The 10802-nt window shown below is 48.2% G+C and overlaps 1 long non-coding RNA gene across 1 annotated transcript; it reads left to right on the top strand.

The window, feature by feature from the left end:
• Positions 1–149: 149 nt before the first annotated feature.
• Positions 150–3334, top strand: LOC148839151 (uncharacterized). Its single transcript, XR_016086789.1, has 3 exons — positions 150–245; positions 2275–2405; positions 2646–3334. It is a non-coding gene; the product is annotated as an uncharacterized LOC148839151 (long non-coding RNA).
• Positions 3335–10802: the final 7468 nt, after the last annotated feature.

Raw genomic sequence — 10802 nt, 5'->3', positions numbered from 1 at the left:
CAGTGACAAAAGGTATAATTGTAACATCAGAGGGTCTGCCTGGGTCCCGGACTGGGGAGCATTCTGTGAGGAGTTTGCATGTTCCTTCTGTGGGTTGTTCCGGGATACTCCGGTTTTCTTTCACTTTCAAGATTGGAGATGCTGGTTAAATCTGGTTTTCTCCACACCGCGCTTGATTCAGACACTATTATTCGGGATATCTGAAGCGGCTAAGCGGCTCACAGCTCCACCAGTAAGAGTTCACGGTGAGTGACTGCAGGCACCCGCCCGTGACGTCGGCTCTACTGGAAGTTCGTGAAGCTGCTGATATTTTAACGGTAAACTGGGACAAATATTACAGTATTCTGACTAGGTCAGCTCATACCGGGTTGCGACACTTCCTGTCTGCTCTAGTCTACCTGTCTGCCTGGTCATTATGAAAGAATTGCCATTCAAACGCACCAGACCTTTTTGTTGTCTTGTTTGTATGTGACTTATATAAAGGTTTTCTGTACCGGGGTTTGCTTCCTCGTGTCTTAAAAGCGTTTGTGCTGACGATTTCCGAAAGCATCCAGCCAGTCAGGACTGCCGCCTGCTCAGCGCCTAAATTCGACAGCCAACTACAGCAACGCTTTTATCACAGTGACGGCAACAACGCAGAGCTCCCTAACAGCGATACAAATTCCGTCTGCTTCTAACGCCTGGATAAAGTGAAGTTTATCCAGATCTTTTAAAGAGGCAAATATGTTTTCCCCCATTGTATCCTGTGTCCTTGACGGATTCCCACAAGATGGCGGGGGAGCTTCTCGGAAGAGACCACTGGCCTTGCCGTCGCTTTTCGAAGGTGTTCGTCGACTTCGTGTGGCGCCTAAGTGCATTTCGAATTCGTGATTTATTTGATATTCTCAAATTTCCGTTCCCCCTCTCTCTGCTGACGAGCCCCAGACTGTGTCGGGCTCGAGAGCCGTGGCGCTCCAGGTAGTTTAATACCTGTCAGGCTTGGGTTACACGAGTTGTGCCTCCTACATCGTAGTTGCGATAACGGCTGGACAATTATAATGTCGACAGTTCAATGGTCATGCTTTTTTAGTTCAGAATTTTTTTTTCCTTCTGCGTTCAGGTATCGAGTGAGATTTGCAACACTTAACTGCAAGATAGAAGATTCGCGCGTGTGTGTGTGTGGCGAGTTTCTTCTGATCTTTGCAGTATCAAACTCGAAAGTTAATTTAAGAAATGTTCTAAGACGAAAGGAGAGCCTCCTGCCGACAAACGAGGGAACTGCATACAAACGAATGAGGATACTGGGCATTAATACTCTTGGGCATCTTAAACCAGCTCAAGCAATCGTGAAGCGGATCTGGCAGGAAGAGCGGTCAGCAGAATGTGCGACCATTCAGGAGCCTCATCCCCAGACCTGCACTGTCAACAGAGAGCCTTTCAATCTGCCTTTAAAAACAAAGAGCCAGAAAAAAGATATCTTGGTGGTTTGCTTTAGCCGGGGGTCCGGTACACCCTTCAGCATTGAGTATTCTTTCCCCTGTCCCCATCCTTCCTCTTCCTTTCTTGCTCTTTGCGTGAGAGCTCTCCAGAGGTCCTTCAAGCTCGTTAAGCAATTAAAAAGGCAGAGCCGAGCGGCGGCCATTAGGAACCCCTCTGCTCTGCAGGAGCTGTGGCTTAGCGAGACCCTCTGGAGAGGACCTTAAACAAACCCCATCGCCACCCACGAGCTGCTCTGCCCCTCCTCCTCCCTCTCCCCCTGTTTACCGTGCTCTCCTTCTTCCTCCTTCTCTTTCCCTGCCCCCTCCTGCTGTCTCCTCTTCTCCCTTGCCCTGCTTTTCTCCCTCTCTCTCTCTCTCTCTTTGACTCTCCTTATTATCCTGCTCCTCCTTATCCCAAGAGCTCCCTGTTGTCTTGGGCGCTCTCCGCTCAAGATGGAGGCTGTCCCTCCCGTACTGTACTTCCCAGTCAGCCCTCCCTGGGCCAGTGCAGGGAGAAGTGCAGGGAGCGATTGGGATCTGCAGGCGGGGGGAGAGGGGCCGGCCTGCAGCTCGAGCCCGGGATCGCCCGCCATCGCCTCCCTTCAGAGCCTCACCGCTCCTGCCCTGGGCCAGAATGCCCAGCATTTGACTTCTGCTCCTGTGTGCCTTGGTTTCCAGGAGAGAGGCGTTTCAGGCCTGCGGGAGAGAGGAGTAAAGGTTTATTCCATGTCCTGACACCCGAAGAAGGCTCCGCAGCCGAACCGTTGTGTCTCTTCTCTCGTCCGCAGGGGTTAAACTTTTCCCTGTTCCTTTGCAGCCTGCGCATGCTGACGCAGCTCCCTGCTTGGACTGCTGGGGAGAGATCAGGAGAGAGAGAAGGGGGGGGGGATGGGGGAGATTTGACCTTTTTCCCCCCCCCAGGGGCAGTACCTGATACCCCCTGCCCAGGTGAGGCTGTCGCTCCAGGAGAGGGAGAAATGATAGGGGTGTGAGCACCCTACGAAAGAGGCCCTGTTTTTGTTTGTCCGCCTTCATTGGCCCTCACAGCGACCGGCACACAGGCAGGCCGGCGGCTGGGTGCGATTTGTCATTTTTTCCCCTTTCTGTGTCGGCCCTGGCCTGGGGGGGCGGGATTGTCTGAATTGTCGCCGCTCTTCCTGTGCCTGAGGGGTATTCTCTCTCTGACAGGACAGGGGCACAGTGAAGGATCCCGAGGTGTGCGAGACAGATCGAAGAGGCACAAAAGACAGGCGGAGAACTCGTTTGTGTGTAAACATGTGCACAGAGAGGCCCAGAGCCGTCACCTTTCCAGCGCATCAGACGTCTTCATTCCATTCCGATCTCCGCATGGACCGCTATCAGCACTTGGGTACAAGGAGAGACAGCGCCCGCAGCTGAAAAGAATGGATTTTATTGAAGAAGTGGTCAAATATTTCATTTTCATTCTTGAGTTTTTAGTAGTTTTACACGGCAGAGCATGAGTTTTATTTTCAAACTCTTATGTGTTATTCTTATTTTTGTCTCATTGCTTGCCAGTCTATCTGGGTTACCTATCTTATTTTTAAGGTTGCAGGTTCAGGTATATAAGCTGAAATCGGGGGGGCTGGATGCATTGAGCTTCTCATCATGTTTGGTGTGGAAAGATGTGCAAAGTTAAAAACGATAGTTTTCTGGTTCATTAGCACAACCCGCACAAAAGCTTGCAGCTGGTGAAGCCATGAATGGACCACTATGCTATGCAATAGGTTTCCATAAAGACCTGATTAAGGTCTTTGAAGCGCTTAAAATTAACCTTCCAGGCTACATCTTTTAAACTTTGTTTTCTCACTACATCGCAAAGGAAATAAATGGGAGCTTGATCCAGATTTTTTTAAAACAATTTTTTTATGTCAGTTGATATGTGTAATATTTTTAGAGGTCTTTATAAACATGATGCAAAGGAGCTCTTTGGCGAATTGGCTGAATGTGCCTAATGTAAGGAATCTCCAAAATGACCAAATAACTCCTCTCATGCTAGACTTTGTCCTCAGCTGTCTTGTGCACACACAAGCACATGTCAGTGTGGACACACACCTTGGCATTTCTGTCTGTATGGGTACAGGCTACTGACATTCCATTTAAATTAATATCCCATTATCTACCCAGCTGAGCCTCCGTATAGGAAGGAAAAGAAGTACTGTATTTCTGGGCACTTTTAGAACTAAAAGACTATACCATTTGGTTTATAAAATAAGTCACTTTCATTGTGCTGACATCCTCGTGTCATTACCCAATAAGAGTTACTAGCTTTGTGGGGGACATTGTCTATAATGAACATCAAAAGATACTTATCCCTCAATTTGTGTAAGTATGTTTTTGGGGCGAGGTTAAATGTTTAAATTCAATGTTTTTGGTGTCAATGTGATTAACTGCTCATATGAGTGAGTGTGTCTGTTGAATAGGCACTATAATGACCTTTATTATTGAGAGAGATGATTGGGCACAGATGATAGGGTGATTTAACCTGTTAAATGCCAAGACTGGTGTCATTCGAGAAAGAACGGGCATAGAAAGAAAGAGATTCACTGCTTCTCACCAGCTGAAATGTTCACAGCTAGACATTTCTCTTCTGCCATGTTCATGACCTGCAAGACCACATGTCACAACACCTCACCACGCCTGAGTCCCACGCCTGGGATGGTGTGGACAGGAGTGTCAGGTTGCTGCAGAACTTGACTTGCTTGACTTGTAGTGATTGATAGGCATGTGTCTGCATGATACGACATCAATCAAGTCCTGGGACCTCACTTGGTACCCTTCCTACAGACTCATCCTGACATGACCGCATTCCGGCAGGCTAATTCTCCTGAGGTGAAAATGAGAGTCGTGCCATTAGTGTCCCATTCATTATACTTGAGTCCCGTTGGACATTCGCAGGAGGATGTCAGATTGAATGTGGCAGCTAGGGCTCAAAGATCAGTGAACAGGTACAGGCATGTCCGGGCTGGACAAGGAAAATGAGTCTCAAGCACTTGCACCAAGTATCTCCAGCCTTGTACAAATCCTACATCACAAATCTGCCGCCTATATATCTAGAAACCAGAAAGATGGTTTATTTTTCTGGTAATACCTTTATGAGGTTGTGAGGTTGCAGTTAAAGGCAATCTTTTTTTATGCTCAGGATAGTGATGCATGCCTGCACGCAAATCTGTCACAGTTTCATAGAGTAATGCCTCACGGATTGAGGGGGGCAGTGTACAGACACACTGCCACACAGACAAGAGCCTCCTGCGGTGCACCAGGGACGGCCGAGACATGAGTGAGAACGCGCACAAGTGCACACTTCCGTGCAACCCCCCTTGCACGCCCACCTGCAATCCCACGCAGAGATGCGCACTCTTCTGCACCCATTTGGATTCTCAAGAATCCAGACCCACATCCTTTCCCATGCAGGCCCCCAAGCACGCGCAGACCACGCACACACACACACACACACACGCACACTTTCTCTGCCCCCTGTCCTGCTCTGTGCCAGTTGTCGTTATCTCTCCTGCCTTCATCCCCAGGAGCAGCTCCATCCTGCTGCCTTTGTTCCCCAGCGCTGTTGTATTGTGCAGCTGGGCTCATCTCTCCCCGGCCTGCAGCCCAGCCACTCTGCTAACTGGCGCGCTGGGAAGGGGGAGTGTGACAGCAGGGGCAGGGAAGAAAACACTGGACAGCAGGGGCAGGGAAGAAAACACTGGACAGCAGAGAGGCTTTGGAAGTGAAAGCCAGCCCAACAGCAGGAACCGGCACACTGCCTAACACCCCCCCTAACACCCCCTTGGCCAGTGCAGGAATGGGGGGGGGGGGGGAGGTTTCACACTCCTCTGTTTCGCCCTCTTCAGAGGAATGCTGTCCAAGCTCTGTCCTCTTGCAGGGGAGGGGGTGCCAGGCTCAGCTAGCTTAACGAGACACTCTGGAAGCTTCAGAGCTCATGAATATCTAACTGCCCCATTAGCCGGGCACATGCTTCCCAACTTGATTCATCGTCCCGTCCTGTTTGCTGGACGTTCCCTTTAATCGCCAGGCACCTGACATTGGATGAGTGTTAAGGAAATCAGACTCTGGAACTGTATGCAGAAGAATGGGAAAAATAACAGATGTCAAAACATTTCCTGAAGTCCGGACAGTCTTGACATGAGTTTCTGTAACTAACAGGAATGCGTAGTATTTTTCGTCAGTGTTACACGTGGTGTGCAACCTAAAATGTCTTGGATCGAGCCCGCCAATTATTAGTTGATTCTTTTATCGTGGTAATACTAACCGTAGCAGTAGTTCAAGTAGGTAGCTGCGTCGGCATGTATTGGCTGCAAAGGAACAAGTAAAGGTTTATGCCATGCTGAAAAGAGAAGAAAAGAAACAACGTTTCTAACATGTGCACCAGAAGGCTCCACAGCCGAAACGTTGTGTTCATTTTTCTTCTCTTCTCAGCATGGAATAAACCTTCACTTGTTCCCAACCCAAGCAGTCGCAGTAGGACTGCTAGACGGACTCATTCATGGCCTGTTTTCGCCTCGAGTCTGGTGTTCCCGTGTGTAGCCGCGGCAGTGCGGAGACCGCCCGAGCTGAGAGTTTGCGCTGACTTCAGCGGCTCTCCAGACAAGGTCACCCAGCGCCGGGCCGGCTTCAAGACCCACGTCCTCTTTTCCCACAGGTCTGTCTCGGTCCGTGGCGTGTTCTGAATCCGTGGCTGTACCGGCAGCGCGATGTCAGAATGCACCGACAGTACGTGCGAGGCGAGGCCTGGCAGCATCATAGACTCCGGGTATTAAAGAAAGAAACGACACGCACACTTTAACTGCATGCTTTGGAGTAAGAGCAACGCATTTACCCCCATCATGCGCTTCCACAGCTGAAGAGGTGGTAGAATATTTCATTTCGTACCTGAAAAAAATATTTTTTATAGAAGTGGCAGTCCATCGCTTTGATTTTCAAAGTATTATCTTTTGTGTAACCCTTATTCCTTGTTTCTGCTTGCCACTCTGAGCTACTTATCTTTTTTTTTAAATCCTGCTTTAAGGTACTGAATTTCTTACAGGCTAATCGTTGCGTTCTATCTGTGCATGTTTTCGCTGTAAATACCATTTACCTAAAAGTGCAAACTGAATTAAACGGCAGTTTCTATATTAAATGTTTGTGTCATTTATGTTTCCCGAGGTCGTCGTCGTCGCAGCACAGTTTGTTTTATTGTGATGACGGTGGGCAGGGGGCCCATTCATCACGCGCGCTCCTCCCCGCCTCGCGGGTCCAGGTGGGACGCGGCTCCGCCGACCGGAACCTCGTTATAGCTGATAATAATGAGGCCGCGAGGAGGGGAGAAATAATTGCAAATAAAACTACATGATGCAGAAAATAAAAAGGGAGATTAAACAGATGCGCGTGTTTTCGGGATCATTGCCTTTGTCCTTTTTTCTTTTTGGTAAATTGCTGACTTTTGAAAAAATCACGCGGAATTTACTTCACCTGGAAGCGGGGTACATGACACTATAGCCATTATCCTTTCTATTGACACGATTATGATCTTATTGTTAAGAAAGCGGCTGATTCTTGGTGATGTGTCCGCCAACCCGGAAGACTCGGGTACAATGCGCGACAAGACCCTGGGCCAGTCCTTCACACGACGCACGCGCGTCACTGGACCGTTCGGAGGCGCCGATTAACCTCGTGAGGGGTACGCTCACGTGGACGCGGGGAGAGCATGCGAGCTCCACACAGAAAGACAACAGCGCTACCGAGTGCATCTGTCATCATTATTGACAGCACGACGGGGTTGGGGGTTAAAGATGAGTGGTAACGGAAATACGGTTATATTTTGCCGGTGAGGCGACAGAAATATTCATGTAGGTCCATGCTGAAAAATAAGGGGGGGGGGGGGGAAACTAAATTTATGCCGTTGAACCTGCTTCATGTGTTGAGATGAGAAAGATTAACGGACGATTTATTTTTCTATTTGTTCAACGAGGAATTAACTTCGGCCTGTTCCCTCGCAGTCCACACGCTGACACAGCTCCCAATGTAAACCTGGCGAACTCGACTGTCACCTTGAAAGGCCTCTCAATCTAATTAGACCGAAGTCATCAGTTAACGGACCAGCGTTTAGATTTTTTTTTATTACACATTTAAAGCACAAAGCGTTGCCATTAAATAGAAAACAGAAGGAAAAAAAAAGTTTCATGCGGGTTAAATAATGTTTGTTCCCAACCATCACCTCTAGTATTCGCAAAAGCTTCCCGAATAAAGACTTTATTCTCTCAGAAGTTCTCTCCGAAAGTCAGCCAGCGTTGCCCGAGCTAGACAAACCGGAGCTGAGAGCCACAGCCCATTGGAGCAGGCAGACAGGGGAGCCCCACGGCGAGCCATTGTCCTGAGCTGCTGGACGCTTCCTCATCGCCTTAGCCGCCCTAATCCCCGTTTAAAGAGCCGCTCTCTGGCAGGACTGGCTCGGCGTGCGCCGCCCGGCCCATTTCGCCTCTTCCTTCACTAGGGTGTACCGTGTCTGTGCGCCGAACAAGGGACTAATTAGTTAGTGTGCTCTTTAACGTACCATTCTCCACCGTAAATACGAGATGTTTAGATTTACGGACACATCTCCTCAGGCCCTTACCCTTTTTACTAGTTTTCCTTAGAATTAATTAACCGTTTTATAATATTAATATTATTGGGAAGCGTCAAATATAGAATACACAGTGGGCTCCTGACCTTGTTTTTTTATATGGTGTGTTCTGTTTTTATGCTGCGTGTATGAGGGATTTTTTTGGGTGTATGTTTGCATGTTTGTGTGAAGGATGTGTTTGTTTTTTTTATGTACCAAGCAACACCAATAGAGTCCCTTGTGGAAAAATAGTTTTTTTAAGTCTGAAAGTACGGCAGAGCTCTCAGGTTACCAGAACACCAAATCCACTATTGTCCATTATCGCACGCTGCCCTCGTCGCGAAAGCAGTTTGATTCCCGGAGTTCTTAATCTGAAACTAAATCAAATTTAAGTCTCATAAACGAAGTACTTATTCAAAGTGAAGCCCTTAAATGAATAACAAAGCCAAAACAAAACAAAATTAGAAAGGATTCGGGGTCTTCCTTTGCTGAGGCAGTGTTGAGCAGCAGGCAAGTCGCTAATCTCTCCGATTTTTCATACCGAAGGTTTCCCCCGATCACGCACGGTAGCTCCACACAACGCCCTGCTGTAGAAAACAGTCGTGTTACATGAGAATTTGCCGTGAACGGGCTGATCCGATTAAATAATGGATTCATCACGGCAGTCCCAGATCCCTACCTTCAGTACAAAAGCAGCGCCGCATCGCCGAGGAGGGCTCTTCGAGGATGCTAATTAAGGTGGTGTTTCAGTTGGCAGTTTAAACATTTGTGCTTCATTGTTGGAAAGTCGCGAGTTTGTTTTTTTTTTTTAATTTAATGTAGTGTCGCGAAATTTGCTTTATGTGCAGAGGTGAGACGCAGGGGGTGCTCCGGTGTGACGGGAGAGAGCGGCGGGTCACTCCGTCACTACAGTACACCGCAGTCATGCTGCTCGCTTCATGTCATGCTTTATTTAATTAAAATATTTCTTTAGAAATAGCTTATTTACATTCTCAATAATAATATTAATAATATTAATCATGATATAATAAAAAAAACCAAAAAACTTTCAGTTACAACCTTCTTACGAAAACATGAGCATGACAACAAATTCAAAACAAGCCGTTATATTTTCACCCCAAGTTTTCGTTTAAAAATGCAGTTCGGGTTTTTTTCCCCTATTTTATTTTGTGTTTCTGGCATATTTTGGTCTCCAAACGGCTCCCATCCCGCCCCCAACCCTTCCTTCGTCGTCGTTTTGAAAAAAGCCCTCGCTGCACTCAAGCCAAGAGGCCGTGTGACCTTTACAGTATTTACATGTGAGCGAGCCCCAGAACCGAACGGGCCCTCTGGGGCAATCAACAAGCTGCCGGGACTGTCGCAGATGGCCAAGCGCCACTGCTTGGTCCACTCGACAACCAGAGCGGAGGGCGGAAACGGGACACCAGGCCACAACACGCAACAGGCCTGACCCCTGGGACAGGAGGGAGCTACACGCCGGAGCTTCTGGTGCAGTGCTGCTCCTTGGTCCAACCACTTCCTTTAATTCTGGGACTGAGTTATCAGCTAATCAGAGCAGAAATACAGAAAGATCTGGAGAAGGGACTGCACGTTGCAGTGCCTGGCTCTCCCTATAGCATACTCGCACCGCTTGGATAGAGGACCACTGCAGGGTAAGAGAACTGGACAAGCACGAATATGCGTCTCTGCTGCCTCACAATTCTTGGGTTTCCGGCTCAGTTCCGCAGGGGGGCAACTTCTACACGGAGCCTGCGTACTCTCCACATGTTTGCTGGGAGCTGTTTTGTTTTTCCCCACCTTCCAAAGCCACGCTGGTTAGTTTGAGGGATCCTGGATCGCGCCTGTGCGTACGTGCTGCGTCACGGACTGGAGCCCGCTCCGGGGCGTGGCCCCGCCTTACTCTGTGTACGTCACTTCCAGAACAGGTTCGTCGCCACGCCCCACATATGGGGTAGTCGTTTTTCTTCTAATTTAGGTTTGCGTGTATATGTGTACATACACTGTGTCCTCCTTTAAATCGGATTCAGAATTGATCATACTCTTTGAATTCGGTTTGCTTGTCTTTTTACTCTAGGACAATTTTCCCTCTCCTTAGCCCCTCCTTCCCTGATGTCTCAAAAGCCGCCATGAAGCAGCGGAACGTCGAGCGCGCGGTTGAACCGCTCGAGCGCGAACTCGAGGACAGGTTCCCCAGCCTCCCCCGCTGGGAGCAGCAGAAGCACGTCTCTGTGGTTTCAGAGAATGTCTCTTGCTTCTCCTGCTTGTTACAACGTTTAGTATTGACCTGCCAATACCTCCCTGCCAAATCTGTGGTTAGTTTTCGTGACCGTGATTTTGATTCTGACAAATGTATTCTTGCCTACACCCTGACTGCTACAGATCACGTCGGCAAAAGTAAGGCAAAAAACACGGTTCTGGCTCTAATACAGCTTTTTTAGAGCTGCTGAGTCAGATTCGTATCTTTACATTGATAGTTTCTCTGGAATAGCCTGGTTTAGGGAAAGCACGTCCATTATGAGTTAAATATTACCAAAGAAAAGATCAACTTCATGTCACTGAACAACATAAAGAGTTATTTGTAATTCTTTCCCCACCTCCCACTTCAACAATTTCAAAAAGATTTGTGTCTGCTTTTACAGAAATCCAACCGTAGTCTTTAAAAAAAAAACAACCCTACAGCTTTTATCCAGTGTTTGGGGGAAAACGAGATCCAAAATCCATGCTAGTACCCA

The sequence above is a fragment of the Atractosteus spatula genome, chromosome 2 (genome assembly GCF_055471065.1).
Source record: "Atractosteus spatula isolate fAtrSpa1 chromosome 2, fAtrSpa1.hap1, whole genome shotgun sequence".
Lineage (NCBI taxonomy): Eukaryota > Metazoa > Chordata > Actinopteri > Semionotiformes > Lepisosteidae > Atractosteus > Atractosteus spatula.
Note: the sequence above shows the minus strand (reverse complement) of the source record. Positions and strands in the feature narration are given on the sequence as shown.